This window comes from Chroicocephalus ridibundus, chromosome 8, assembly GCF_963924245.1.
Source record: "Chroicocephalus ridibundus chromosome 8, bChrRid1.1, whole genome shotgun sequence".
NCBI lineage: Eukaryota > Metazoa > Chordata > Aves > Charadriiformes > Laridae > Chroicocephalus > Chroicocephalus ridibundus.
The window spans coordinates 28,581,222-28,595,627 of NC_086291.1; positions in this window are offsets into that span (position 1 = coordinate 28,581,222).

Consider the following 14,406-nt stretch of genomic DNA (forward strand, 5'->3'; position numbering starts at 1 on the left):
TCGGGTTCTAGGTGGTTCAGTCAAAAAGTGCTGTGAACCTTGTGCGCACTGAATTTATTTTAGGAATGAATGAGGCTGCTAGTACACAAATGGTCCATCAGTGCACCTTCCATCACCACGGCCCTCCTTGCAACCACAGATCTGGCTAACAAATCAACGTCTATCCCCATCCCTTCAGCTGAAAAGTAATTAGACATCCATGCAAAATAATTGCCTGTAGCAGGCAGTCTGCACTGTGTGGTCTTGACATTGACACCTACTTAACACCAGCTTGTTCGAATAACAATTATTCGGGTCAAAAAGGACCTTTGGGAGGTCTCTAGTAAACCTCCTTCCCAAAGCAGGAGCAGGACAGGTTCCAGGAGGGCTTCCTGAGGCACCTCACCTGTAACCAGCCTCCAGGTAAAGTCCAAGCCATTAACCACTATGCTTTGATCCAATGATCCAGCCAGTTTTGCCACACATCTAGTAGCCCACCCATCCGGACCACCACATCCCAACTTGGACACAAGAAAGCTGGGGGAAGATTGCCTGGAATGCCTGGCAAAAGTCAAGGTAAGCGACATCCACAGATTCAGCCATCTCTGCTCAGAAGACAATCAGGTTGGTCACACATAATTAACCCTTTGCAAGTCCAGGCTGGCTACTCCCATTCACCACCTTATCCTTCTGGTGCCCAGATATGTGCTCCAAAAGGACTTGCATTTTCATCCATGATTCATCCAAGGAATAAATCGAGCCTAAGCCCTGTTCTCCCTGAGCAGTGGGCAGCCTGGGACCAAGGGGCAAAGCCCTTTTCAGTTGTAAATCAGACTGTCAAGAGACAGCTACAGAAGCTACCAGCCGCAGAAGCCACTTGGAAGCTACCAAGAGTAATCTGAACTTCAGAATAACAGAAGCTGAACAAAAAAAAAAAAAAAAAAAAAAAAAAAAATGCCCCGAGATACAACAAATCCTACAAACAAACACCAAAACCCAAAGAAACCTCACCCCCACAAAAGCCTGTCTGTATAAATAATTCACAAATGGTCAAAAAAACAAAACAGGAGGCCACCCACTTCCCCAGACTGCCAAAAATGGAGGGGAAAGACAACAACAACAAAGCCATCAGCCATCCAAACAAACTGCCCAGACCCAGAAACAATAACCCCCTCCCCCCCAACCTGCTGAAAAGACCAACAGCAATAATGTTCCCTGCTGAAAAACTGCGCAGAAAAAAAAAAAACCAACAACAACAAAAAAACAGACAGAAGCCAAACAATAGTTTGTTGGTTTCTTGGAAATATTTATGAACAATATTCAGAGGAAATGTTCTCAAGGGGAAGTCACGTAACCAAGCACAGAAATGGGGCAGAGATGGGAAAACGGATGGATCTGCCTCTCCAGAGGGGACTTCTGATGCCTAACAAGTCCAAAGTCATCAGTTCATTCCCACCACGCCCATACATCAAGCCTCTGACAAAGAACAACCTCGTACCTCAGCTACCGACACTTCTGATGAGATACTTTAGCTGGCAAGAGTTTGATTTATTAACTCAAGAGCTGAATGACTCCAGTAAAGATAAAGTCATCCAGTTTTCAGAGGATTTTCCAACCCATTCACTGTTTTAGTTGAATATTGGAAATGTTCTTTAACTAATGCCTGTAGGCCTGTGTTTGCTGTTAATGGTCCTTTCATTTATTTGCTTACAAGAGAGAATTTTGCACCAGAGGGGATCGTTTTTGCACACAAAGTGACAGACCACAAAGCAGATATAGATAAGTTATAATAAAATAATGCAAGAATTATAACTTCCAGTACATGAAAGGGTAGAGGTCTTTGTAAATTAGGGTCTGTTTGAAGAAAATGTAATCAAGCACTAGGGTCATACTAAGATTTTAGTATTGTGTTGCTCTAATGTTTTGTTTGACCACAGACAGGAAATAATTGTTTGACTCTAAAGAGGGTGTCACAAGGAGAGCACCTCTTCACGCGTACATCAAATACACCTCCTATGTCCTTAATCAATATTGACATTAAAAACCTCACTGGGAGTCTCTGAATAAGCCAAGTCCTTACACCAAACGTCCACAGGGGAAAACAAGTCCACCAGGAATAAAAGCCTCAAATCGCTCTTTGAAGTCTATATTGACACCCATCCAGCTTTCCATGTATTAGTAATTAGTGGTGGTGTTCACCATCTGCCCAAGACAATTTTTGGAGGCCTAATCGGCATCTTTAACCCATGCAACCATCTCTTCAGCCTGCATTTCGGAGGGTGAGTTAGTACACGGCTCATGCTTCGCAGCCCCCCCAGAACAGCACAGTGTCCCGGGCTGTGCAGCTGGGACATCCAGTGTGGCTTTCACACCAAACGAGGGCAGGATGGCGTTCCATTACACAAACACGTGTCCGAGCTCTTTCTGAAATAAGCTGTGCCCAGCAGGCAGAAATAAAGCTGAGATTGTGCTCAGGCATCTCTAATTTCTGTGCCAGCAAAGCAAAGCTCCAGTAACGAACACTCAGCATCTGATAGCATCTTCCTAGCACTGTCCAGAGCAAACACGGGAATTTCTGCTACAAGATCTGAAAACCCTTGCTATTTTCTCTTAAAATGTAGCTTTAGACAGCCCACATCAGGACTGGCAGCCCTTGTCCCCAGGATGCTTCAGCATCCCCCTGCAAGCCGAGGCGAGGACACCATCACACCTTAAACACAGCATTTCCCCAATTTGAAAGAACCGCTTAAGGGATATACAAACTTGCGTCATGTGAATCTGGGGACTTGTTTACAACCAGCAAACCCACCAGCCCAGGCAGACCTGTTGCGGACATTTATAACCCGTGTGACCAGGCTGTGTAATCCCTGTCCAAGAGCAGGGACACAACAAGTCCTGCTCAGCGGAACAGGCTGTCCTCTGCCCTTCTCAGCCTGTTATCCAGGTCCTTAATGGGAGTATGATATCATTGCTTTCCCCTACTCCGGATTTATCTTGAGCAGAAGAATAGCATGATTGCATTGGTCACAAATGCACGGAGACAAACATGCTGTTTGTCACTAGAAATATTTGATTCAGGATTTTGTGCCTCATGAATGTCACACAGTCTCCAAGGAAACTGAAAGAAATTCCAGGCAAGTCTCCATGACCCCCCATATGCAGCCAGCCAGCATTTATTAATCTTAGGAGTCATTTAAAAGTTCTGCAAGAATAAAAAACCAATTTTATGTACATTTTAAATATACTGTACATTTGATATCCTGCATTAAGTTTCCAGGAGACATTCCCACTATGCTAATAATCTATTATCACTAAGTAATTCCCATTTTTCATTCACAATTTACAGTACTATTGAGTCTCTTACGGCACATTTTTTCAAGTTCACCAAGTGTTTAAGCCAAGGAGGAACGGAAGGTCAAAAGAAACTAAGCAACTTGATGAAGGTCCCTTAAAAAAAAAAAAAAAAAAAAAAAGTAATAAACCCCAGCCAGGTGTCTCCACATCAGCTCAGCGCTCTTATAAACACAGACCCATTTTACAGCCCTTCAGGCTGCTGTCATACTACAGAGGCTCAAAAGCTCTGGATACCCAAGAGTATCACCTCCTCTGCACCAAATGAGAGCTGGGAGAGCTTTCACCCCAGACGCTGTGCCCTACCTGAGTCTCCTGAGTCCTCATGAAGCTCATACAATTTTATTTTAAACTTTTTAGCACTTCAGGATGGGCTAACAGAGCATCCATTCTTTTTTCCTCCTCTCCTTGTCCTTTCTCCATCTCTTCTCATGCTTGCTCTGAGCCGGAAGGGAACATCTCCTGTCTGAAGGAGCATCTCCAGCCACGCTGAACGCCCGCTGTCAGCGACAACAGGAGGTCAGTGCACAAAGTCATCGTGGCTGCTTGAGTCAGCGCTTGGTTTTCCAGATGAAAGCTTCCCGCAGGCACTAATCCTGCGCCTCTTGGCCCAGCTGCTCACAACCCCACAGCCGAGCAGTGCTGCTGTGGTCACGCACTGCCTTTACTTAATCCTTCCCGAAAAGCTGCACAAACATTTCAGAACAGCCAACCCACCTCCATGATGGGCTGTACAAGCCCTGAGCAGCAACATCCAGGCCAGCTCTGGAAGAGGCGGCACTCCTGATCCTCACGCCATCACCCTCCTCCTAAAGCTATTTTAGCACTGAGGAACGCTCAAGCAGAATGCTGGGGGGCTTTACTTCTGGGAGAAGATAAATGCAGCTCCTGATCTTTAACAACACGACTGCCGCATTGGATGGCTAAGCCTGATGAGCCTTTGGTGCAGAGATTTAGCTCTAACTCCGTTTTTCAGAGTCAGCCATCCCCATCCCAGTAGATTCTCCTGGCAGGGACACACTCCAGGAAGGGACATTCAATTTGGAGGGATAAACAGTAAAGGCTGCCAGCAGGAGAGATTAACTGCTAAGGTGAAAAGGTTGTCAGCAGAGCTGTGCTGAATGTTTTCGGTGAAACCTGAGACTCGGGGACTGACCTCCAAACCCAGGTGAGCGCAGGGGGAGCACAGCTCATGGTGCTTTACAGATGTACCACTTCCTCGCAAACAGGGACGCGAGTCCCAGAGATCAGCTTTGAAACGAAACACTTAATAGCAAGTGAGATTCACTTTAGAACACGCGAAGTGCTGGCTGGTTAAATGCTGCCGTGGCAGCTGATGAACTTGATCCAAAACCTAGACAAGTGCAACCCACCTTCTCCAGAAGGCACTTTGCAACCCCGAATTTTCCACAATTAAGGACCCTTAGGGGCAGCGTTTCACAGAAACAGATGAATGTTGAAAAACTTCTTTTGCTTATGTTGTCTTCCAGGGTGAAGGGAAGGACACAAGCCAGGTAGCTGTTGTTTTCCAGTTAGAAACTTTACTACATTAGAAGTTTGGAGTTCCCAGGCACTCGCACTCAATGTGCTTGCCACCGTGCTTCTGGCAGAGCAAAGACATCAGTCCAAAGTGTCAGGTTTAGGGACCAGAGGAGTGAAGGGTAAATGGAAACACACACAGCATTATTCACACAGCTAAAACGTACCCGGAAGTTTCCCATGACTTGCATGCTTGCCTTCCTTTATATATATTTTTTTATTTTTTTTTTTTAAATAAAGCTTGGCAGCAGCTCAGACCTAGGATTAAAATAACTGCTTTGTGCCATCCCAAGGCAAGAGTGGAGGCACCTCTCTGCTTTGCCAGCCCCCCTGCCCTGCTGCTGGCACAGGCTGCCCCAGGTCTGGCCCCTCCTGAGCATCCCTTGTCACAGCTGTTTTTCAGAGTCATCCACGCAGCTATTCCCTCTGACCTGCTTTGGAAAGCTCCGTTTGGCAGGATTTTTAAAACCAGGCACCAGTTCCTAACCTCACTGGTGATAACCTGCACTATGCACAAGTCCATACAGAGAAGGTCCATCCTAGGTGGTAGCATTAGACTGTAAGAGTCTTTTATTCCATTTTACCCGAAATGTTACGAAACTTGCAGTTAAGGATCAGCTTCTCTAGGGCTGCTATTGCAAGGGAATCTGGGTTTTCATTTAGAAATAGATTTATTTCCCCAACTATGAGGGCCTGAGTGTTTGAGAACAAGAACTCAATGTTCACAAGCCAGTAAGCAAATAAAGACCCTGAGGTTTCTTTGTATTTAAAGAAAAAAAAAAAAGAAGGAAAAAAAAGAAGTTATGACTGAGGCCTGACTCATGATTTTCAAATTCCTGGAGGTAGCAGACTCAGTAATTCTGTAGTCTCTTGTGGATTGGGACTTTCATGAGTTTCTTTGCGCATAGCTAACAGAAGTTTCACACAAGCCTTTCAACCCCATAGCCGTGCTACATGGAAATCTGTTTCATTGAATACAGTCCAGGAAAAGCTGCTCTGTGACTCCTACAGGAGATACTCATGAATAATGCATCTCCCTGTCTTCAGCAAATTCAAATCTCTAATGAAAAGCCAAGGCACACTCCCAGTCTGAGCTCCGCTGAGCAGCAGGCCAGACCCCAGCGGTGCAAACCCATGGTCAGGAGCAGAGTGTGCACCTTCAGCCTGGCTTGGCCTGAACCACCCAGAGAGCCAAAAAGCTTTGCTTTAAATGTGCTACTTCACTTTTTAAAAGGGTGATTTATATATATTGGCTTACACTATTGGATACGATCTTTCGGCACAATCATAGCCTAGTATTTTTGTACGTACCGCTGCTGCACCCAAGGTTGTGCAGCGCTTCGGCAACAGGAGCCTAGAGGAGTTTCAGACCTACGTGTACCCCGGGATGGGGGTGGTTGAGCCTCCAGGACTTCTGACACCCAAAGCCATGCACAATGGTCACAGGACAAAGAGACGAGCCTCGCAGTGTGGTCCCAGGAGCAGGGACTTGTGCGTGCCGCACAGTGCTGGCAGCCACACCATGTAGCAGGCTGCGTTTGGGGCTCTGTCTCTCAGGAGAGGAAGCGAGAAGCAGGGTCGATAGGCTTGGCCTGCAGTTGGTATCACCGGCCCTTGCCTCCCCTTTGTTATTACGATTCATGCTGTAGGCCATCCCTGTTTCCCACAGCCCGGCCCTCTCCAGAGCACGGCGTGCTGCGCATGCAAGTTGATAAAGCTGCTTTATGATCTATGGCGGCTGGTTTTAATTAAAGCTGCCTCCTCTGCACCACTTCTAGCCTTGTGCAGACAGGAACACAAATGATTTCATCTCCTCTGATCCACCAGATGCCAAACTCACAATTACGATCTGCCATTAATAAGGAAGCTTCTCCCACCGCCCCCGCTGGCTCAAGCAGGATTGGAAGCAGAGAACTAAGGAGAAGGTACACAGCAGCAGCAAACCAACCCTCCACTGCACTACACCGACTAAGCAGAAAACTGATTAAGCACATTACCTTCAAACTTCCCCATCTCGAGAGCTCCTGGAGGGCTGCAGCAGAGGATAATGAGAAGTCAACCCGAGCAAGCCACTCGCTTGCAGTCACCTTCGAGGCAGCAGACAGCTTTTAGTCCTTTGAACTAATGAGACAGGTCCCCACCAGGAAAGCACAGTGTTTCTTACTCGTGGGAGTCCATCTTTCTTTCCTACTGACACTTTCTGCGTGGGAGTGTGTAGGTCAGGGGTCCAATTACACCTAGAGTAACACCTGGAGTGGCACCGCCCTCCTCCACAGGTGGCACTGAGGACATTAAATGAGCCTTGACTGCTCTCACCTGGGTATGCAGCTGTCTGCCCAGCAGTCCCCACGCCACGCCACGCCACGCCACGCCACGCCACGCCATGCCATGCCACGCTATGGGTTGTGCCTGTCCCTGCTCTCCTGACTTGTCCTTCCTGCCTGTCCTTCCTGCATTGACCTCGGCCTGGACCTTCTGCTTTGCATGATCATTGGGCTGCTAGGAATCTGTTGCTGTGGTCACCCGGCCCTGTCACCTTGCTTGGGTACAGGTGAGTATCCTCAGCTCCTGGCTCATGCCAGGGGAACCTCATCTCCTGCCGTTTCAGCTAGTTGTGTCTTCTACAAAGCCATCGTGGTGGCAACCCCCAAGCTGGCTGGTGGATCTGGGAGTCCCGGTGTCTGTGCTGCTAAGGCAAAAATTGCGGTTTTCCTCCCTGACCTGACACTGGGATCACCTGTTGAGGTCAGAAAAAATGCAGGCAGTTTTTGCACAAAGCCAGACTCAAATTAAAGCTTTCCATGGGCACAGAACTCCTACCCCATATTCTTCTCATCTTTATGCTGTTTTTACAGTAGGCAAGGCTCAAGCAAGCCAGTTTATCTTCAAAGCACCCTGATGAGGCAAAAAGAAAAACCCCAAAACTCTTGACCCTGTATTCCAGCTGGGGAAGCCAAGCAGTTGGACCTTGCTTTTAGGGCCATGTTTGGCAGAGATAGTATTTAAACTTTGGAGTAGCAGGCCACTGATGGATGATATTCTTGCTTGCAGAGCGAAAGGTTGTCTTATTCCTCATATAACTAGGACAGCAGAAGGCTGCCAGCCTTCCTCAGCCGTCAGGTCATTCCTCCCAGCCCCTCTATGCTCGAGGCTCTTAAAATTTAGATTGGAGGCACCACAGCTGCAATCAACCCAAGACTCCCCGTCGGGGGTCATGGTGGGAGATGTCAGTCTGCAGAAGTTACAGCAAACTCAATGGTGCTCTGCACCTAGACATCTTAGTCAGGCAAACATGTGAATAAGGAACATTAAGCCTTTAAGTACCGGAGTTGATAAGAAAGCTTTATAGTCGCTTCAGGGTAGCAGGCAGTTTCATATCTTTAATGTGTGGGATGCACAGTGTCTTATTTCTTGTATGTCTCCAATGTTGTCATAGAAGCAAGTAACATTTTTCTGGTACGCATCCACTTTGGTACATCCCAAGCTGGTACATTTTGTGCTTAGTTTCTGTCTCCAAAGGACACGAACAGTGATTTCAAACCTATCTGAACTTTTAGGACGTCGTAGTGTGCTGTGTATCTTAAAAGGACTTGTGGTATCCATCTAGAGTCAACAGATTCAAACTGAGGGGCATGGATGGTTGTAGCAGACAATGGTGCTGCTCAATGGGTTTTTACTGTTAGTGCAAAAGTTAAAAAATTAATTTATTTGAAAATACCAAGTATTCTTTGAAATGATTTGTACATTCAGCCTTTAATGTAGATGGAGGGAAAAGACTTTTCAAGAGTACGATTGACCTGGAATTTGATTCAAATGAAAAAACTGAAGAAGCTCAACTCCATGCTTGGAATTGTTTTTGGTCTTTTTCATCAAAGGTTCAAAAACCACGTAAAATTGGGTGCAGCCCCAAAATCTTTTCCCTTCATGGAAATCAAAGTGATAATCTGACTCCATTTAATCCCTGGACTGTAAGCAGTTTGCTCATACTTATGGCACTCAGTGATCCCACAAAAACAGAATCCAAAGCCAGGCAGTTGCAACCAAGTACCCGAGCTCGAGTTGTGCTTTAGCCAGCATTCATCTAGGGCCCATCTCGTCAGGGTAAGCAGAGCACAACTACCTACAGAGAGGATTTCAGTTGGCACTTGGCTCAGTCCTTAACTTCACAGGGAGAATGACCTCCAAGGTGATGATGGCTTTGAACTTCTCAAAGAGCCCTTCTGGAAGAGCTGCGTCATATCGACTGTCTTACACCCTGTTTCACCACGAGTGTCCATCTCTTCATGTTTTCTTTGTTTAGTAATGATGGTTCATTGTGGATAGCTTTCAAAGATAAACCTACCAAGAAGCTGGATCTGCAAGACACAAGACTGCTCATCTGGGAAGGCATACCCCATTACACCTAGCTGGCAGACAGAGTCCCAGTGCTTCAGCTTCGGAACCAAACCCTCCAGCCTTTGCTCAAAGCTTGATGTTGTGATAACTCAGATGAGCATTTCTGCTAGTGGTCTAGCATCAACTGCGTACCACGCTCTCTGTGTATCGCAGCTGAGGGAACGTTTTCCGTAACATATGTAACTTCAATCTCTGTTTATAACAAGGCGTGTCACTTACGAGTACAGAGCTGCCTCCCGTGTCAAAGGAAAAACAACCACCCAGGAGATAAAGTACTACTCAAAACTATCTCAGAGCCAAATGTTTTTCTTCTTAGAGAAATGAAAGCCCAGAATAAATAGGACTGCTACCCTGAACATGGGGATCCATGCAAGATTCATACAAACTGAGCTTCCTGGGTCCCTTTCCTCTTTCTCACCCAAGTGCCCTGTGTGAAAGCACCAAAGCCAAGTAAGCACTACCCAGCTGGTCCAACTTCCTTCACCAGGAACATCCCTTCATCCTGCACGGCCACATCTCAGAACGTGGTGGATGGAGACACTGTCCCTCTCTGGAGGTAGCAGGACACTGTATGCAAGCAGGCGTTTGCTTTGAGCTTTGCACGACCAGATATGTGTGGCCTAGCACCAGTGCTCTATACGGTACCCTCAAAAAGGCTCTTGTTGCCCTCCCGCATTGCTGCCCACGCTTGGCAGTGCCTCTGCAGGGATTCATCAAGCCGCGCGGTCCCTCCACAGGCTCAGGCTGGGAAGAGGCAGCAGCCCCAGTTGCTTTCATCAATCTCTGGCAGGAGTCCCTGCGTGGCTCTGGTTCCTGCCGTCCCCCCTCGCACGTCTCTGCACCTCCCCGAGGAGGCTGTGCCGACAGCTCCCTGCGCTGCCCAGAGCGCCCGCCCCCCAAAATCGCCTTTTTCTTTCTGAAGAGGGAAATGGGAGGCACCAGCCCTTGGAGGGGAGCCAGGGACCTCCTGTCTCCAGCCACAGCCTGGGATTGCCTCCATCTGCAGCAGCTTTGGGCTGAATCCAAACTCAGGTAAAGCTGCTCTGGCTTTTTCCAGGGGAAACAGGAGCAGGTTTGGGCTCGCTGGTACCATTATTTCAGATGATCCGGCAAACACGCTTTTGTGCTTCCCTGGGATGTAAAAGATGGCCATCAGTGGAGTCACAGATGAGATGTGAAGCTCCAGGACACCGCTCTGCTCTCCTGCAGCAGTGGCTTCGAGGTGCAGCCTGAGGAGCCTCCGGCGTGAGCTGCAGGAGTGGCCCGGGGGGGCAGCACGCAGCTCCTCGGCAGCAAAGCTGCCTCTTCACTTAGACACGCCAGCAGCAGCTGCACACCAAAAGCAAAAGCCATGCGCTTCAGCGCAACCAAAGGACAGATGCAGTTTCCATTTTAGAAAACTAAATTTTAGCTCTCCACGTAAATCCTCCTCAGGTCCAACCTTCAGGTTCATCTTCAGTGAGGATACTTCACCTGTCTCCGTCTGACCTAAAAATAGATGGAAAGGGGTAAAAAAGGAGTCAGGCTTTTCTCAGCACCAGGACAAGAGGCAACAGGCACAAACTGAAATGTACAAAATTCCGCCTAAACATAAGAAGAACTTGCTTGCTGTGAACATGGGTGAACAAGGGAGAGGTGGTGGAGTCTCCAACCTTGGAGAAATTCAAGTGCTGTCTGGACGTAGTGCTGGGCAGCCTGGTCCAGCTGGTCCTGCTTCGAGCAGGAGGCTTGGATTAGACACCTCCAGAGCCACCATGAGATATCTCCAATCTTAACTATTCTGTGATCTGGTGATCTTTAGTAGTTTCATTTCACCCAAAAACATCATTGTAACTTTCTTGAAAGGAGCTGCCAACATGTTTCTGTAGCACGAGGACATGCCTTCACAGGTCAAGGTTTGGGAAAAAGCTTGTCTCTCCAAGGAGGCACCGTGACACTGCTCCTTCGCCTGACCCTTAAGCAAAGGCTTTCCTAAACAGCAGTCTAGTTTATAGCTTAGTTTTCTTTTTTTTTTTTTTTAATGAAATGTCCCAGTCATCTTTTATTGTCATTCTTCTGTGTGTGTCAGGAGGCAGAAATCGGAGAGGACTAAAGCCAAACATGGGGGAACTGGGAAGCAGTTCCAGAGTCACTGAGTTACCTCGGGGTTCTGTCACATCCATTTATCATTCATTGCAATAACCTCCTGCAGACTAACGAACACGTCTTCCAGCGATCCCGCAGTCACCACAGCAAAAATAAAAAGCTTTGGACAGTGCTAGGAAGGCTCTCAATTTCAAGCCAATTTTCTATCACAGCCTGATTTTGGTCAGTGCTGCTCATTCGGGTCCTCCTCAGAGCTGTGGTTACAGGAAACCTCTTTTTTTCCTTCTAGACGACCATCTCTTCCTGCCTGCGGCTCATGTCCTGCGTGGTGGAAGTGGAGGCCTGATTCTCCCCTGGTGGGAGTTACATCAGAGACATATCAGAGTTATATCAGGTGAAATCCATAGCCAAGCCCCAGTGAGTTCAACTGGGCCAGAATTACCTAGATGTCTGTGTATATTTGGGAAACCTTATTCAAAACTATACTCAATCACGTTTCAACATTGAACACTCTATTTACTGCTGGTAAAAATTTAATTATTTGTTTATTTTTAGAAAACCATTGTTTAGCAAAAAAAAAGGCTTGTGACATTGTTTTGCGAAGCCAGCTGACCTTGTGCTAATTAACTGCGTTCGAAGGCACACAACACAGCCTCGTGCTAAGCAGAACAATGAGCAGCCTATAAATAAGAAAAAAAGAGCTACTGCTAAATTTCACGTTTTCAGCTTTAAACTTAAAGCTTTCCACGGGAGTAGGAGGTCACTCCACTGGCTATATTTATCTCTTTAAAATTAACAGAAAGGAAAAAATAGGCCCTTTTGCCCTCGAATTGGAACATAAGGTCAGGATGACAAGCGGCGCTGGCAGGGCTGGGGGAGCCTGGCCGCATCCGAGGCTCCAGCCACCACCATCAAACGCTGAGCCCTGAGCTCTGATACGCTGCATCCAGCAGGCTGGAAAACGATCCTCCTCTCCTGGCCTGAGTCATCGCCCAGCTACAGACGAAGTCTCCATGAGATTTAAAAAAAACTAATTAAAAAAAAAAAAAAAAAAAAAGGCATGCTCAGTCTTTCCTGTCAGTTCCTGGCATGTGAACACCAGAAACATCAGGAGAAAAACACTTGCCATTTGTTTCCAGAAGCCCTGGGGAATGGAGATGTGAAATCTGGGAGTCACTCAGAGGCTCTCCTAGAAAATGTCACTTGTCGCACGTCCAGATATTCCACCGATCCAAGGAGCTGCTGCTGGCAAAGGGTCGAGCAATCGCTTCAGCCTTTCACCTGCGGCGGGGCCCGTCCTGACCCCTCCTTGCAGGCGCGATGGCTGTGATTAGCCATGATGGAGCCGCCTTTGTGCCGAAAGGAAACCAGGCCCTTGTGCTGTTGTGGTGCCCCTGGCTCTCCTTTGCTCCCCCCCGACCCTGCATGGCTCTAGCCAGGCAGAGGCTGGCCCACCGCTGTCGGGAAACCCGAACAAAGCCTACTGAAACGAAGGGATGCTGAGCCGAGGGTGCATCAGCTGGAGGACAAGTATGGCTCAGGTGCCACCCCAAGCCAACGCTCCATAAAAGGCGACTTTTCGTCTCTCTGATCGGACATGCTGCTTGGACAATTACTGTCTCCAAAGCTAGAACAACTGACGATGAAATTAGGAAGCGGATCCTGGTTTGGTAAACCTGGTTTTGGTGTGATCATCCTTCTCCACTTATAAACCTTGGCTGAAGACGACTTCAGTTGTAAACCCGAAGCAGCAGATCGTGACTGTCACTGGGAACGGCCAAGGAAAGAGATAGCAGTGATACAGACTGAGGGGTCTTTGACACCAGTAACAAACACAAGTGAAAGCAAAAATGGAAAGTAGTAACTTTGACGGTCTCGTTCCTGAGAGGAGCCAGGGAGCAGCAGGGACACTGGCTTCTATCCCTGGCTGGCAAGCGGCACAGTGGGGTTTTCAGAAGCACCCCTAGTTAGTCTGTCCCCCTGGAGCCCATGGACATCCTGCTCCTGCCGGTGTCCATGCTTGCGCGGGCTGGAAAACCTGGCAGTAAGTGAGCGGTCAGGTCTTCTCGCCTGGCTAAGCCCAGCAGCATCGCTGAAGGGGCAAGTGAGAAGACTGAGGGTGCCCCATCCACCTTCTCCAGCTGAGACCAGCAAGTGCCTCTGCTGACCAACACCTCCTGCACCCAGCCGTTGGCCATCATCCCTAGGGATAGCCGGGCTTCATTTCCGGTTTTCATCCAGCAAAAGGCTTCGTGTTATCTAAGGAACAAGAAACATCAACTATACTCTTTGATCATCTCCAGTCTAACTCTCATGGCACAATTTTAATCACTAAAGTTACAGTCACGGAGTCACATCTGTCCAAAGGACTACAAAATTTGAGGAGACATTTGAGGAGACTTCTTCCCCCCCTCCCCCTCTTCTTTTTTTTTCGTCATGAAGAAGCACTTGCTGTGCTGGGCAGATGTAGGACATAACCACAGTGCCTCAGGCACCCAGAGCAAGTGGAAAGAACCAAGAGGTATGTACCCGCACCGTGCCAAGCTTCATCAGCCCGTAAACAGCGGTGACGGCTCTGAATCTCCCAGAGGAAGAGGGGAAATAAGCGCTCCTTCCCCCGAGTACCACGGGGCTGAAACGCAGCAGCAGGAGGTCCCGCTGTGGGGCCAGGTTCCCCCGTGGGGCTGCAGACGAGGCTGTGGAGTTCAAGGCTGCTCACTGGCATTTGGAAGGAATTTGTTCTGCCAGTGGAAACTTTTGTGGCTGAAGCAGTCAGAGAGGGAAAAGCCAGTTAAACTTCTGCCTTTCTCCATGGAGGGTAAACTTAGAAACATGACTTAGATGCATAATTTAGAAAACCAAGATAAAAATCAAGCCAGCTGCTTCCCCCAGAGCTTTTTTATGATTACTGCTTACTGGGACAGCCACATGGACTAAGTGCCATGTTTTGAGCGCAGACTTTTCTGGCTAAGCCATGAAACCCACCAAGCGTAATTTTTGACCATGTAATTTGTCCTCCCTGAACAGACTCAAAAACTAGTGAAGCAGGAAAAGATA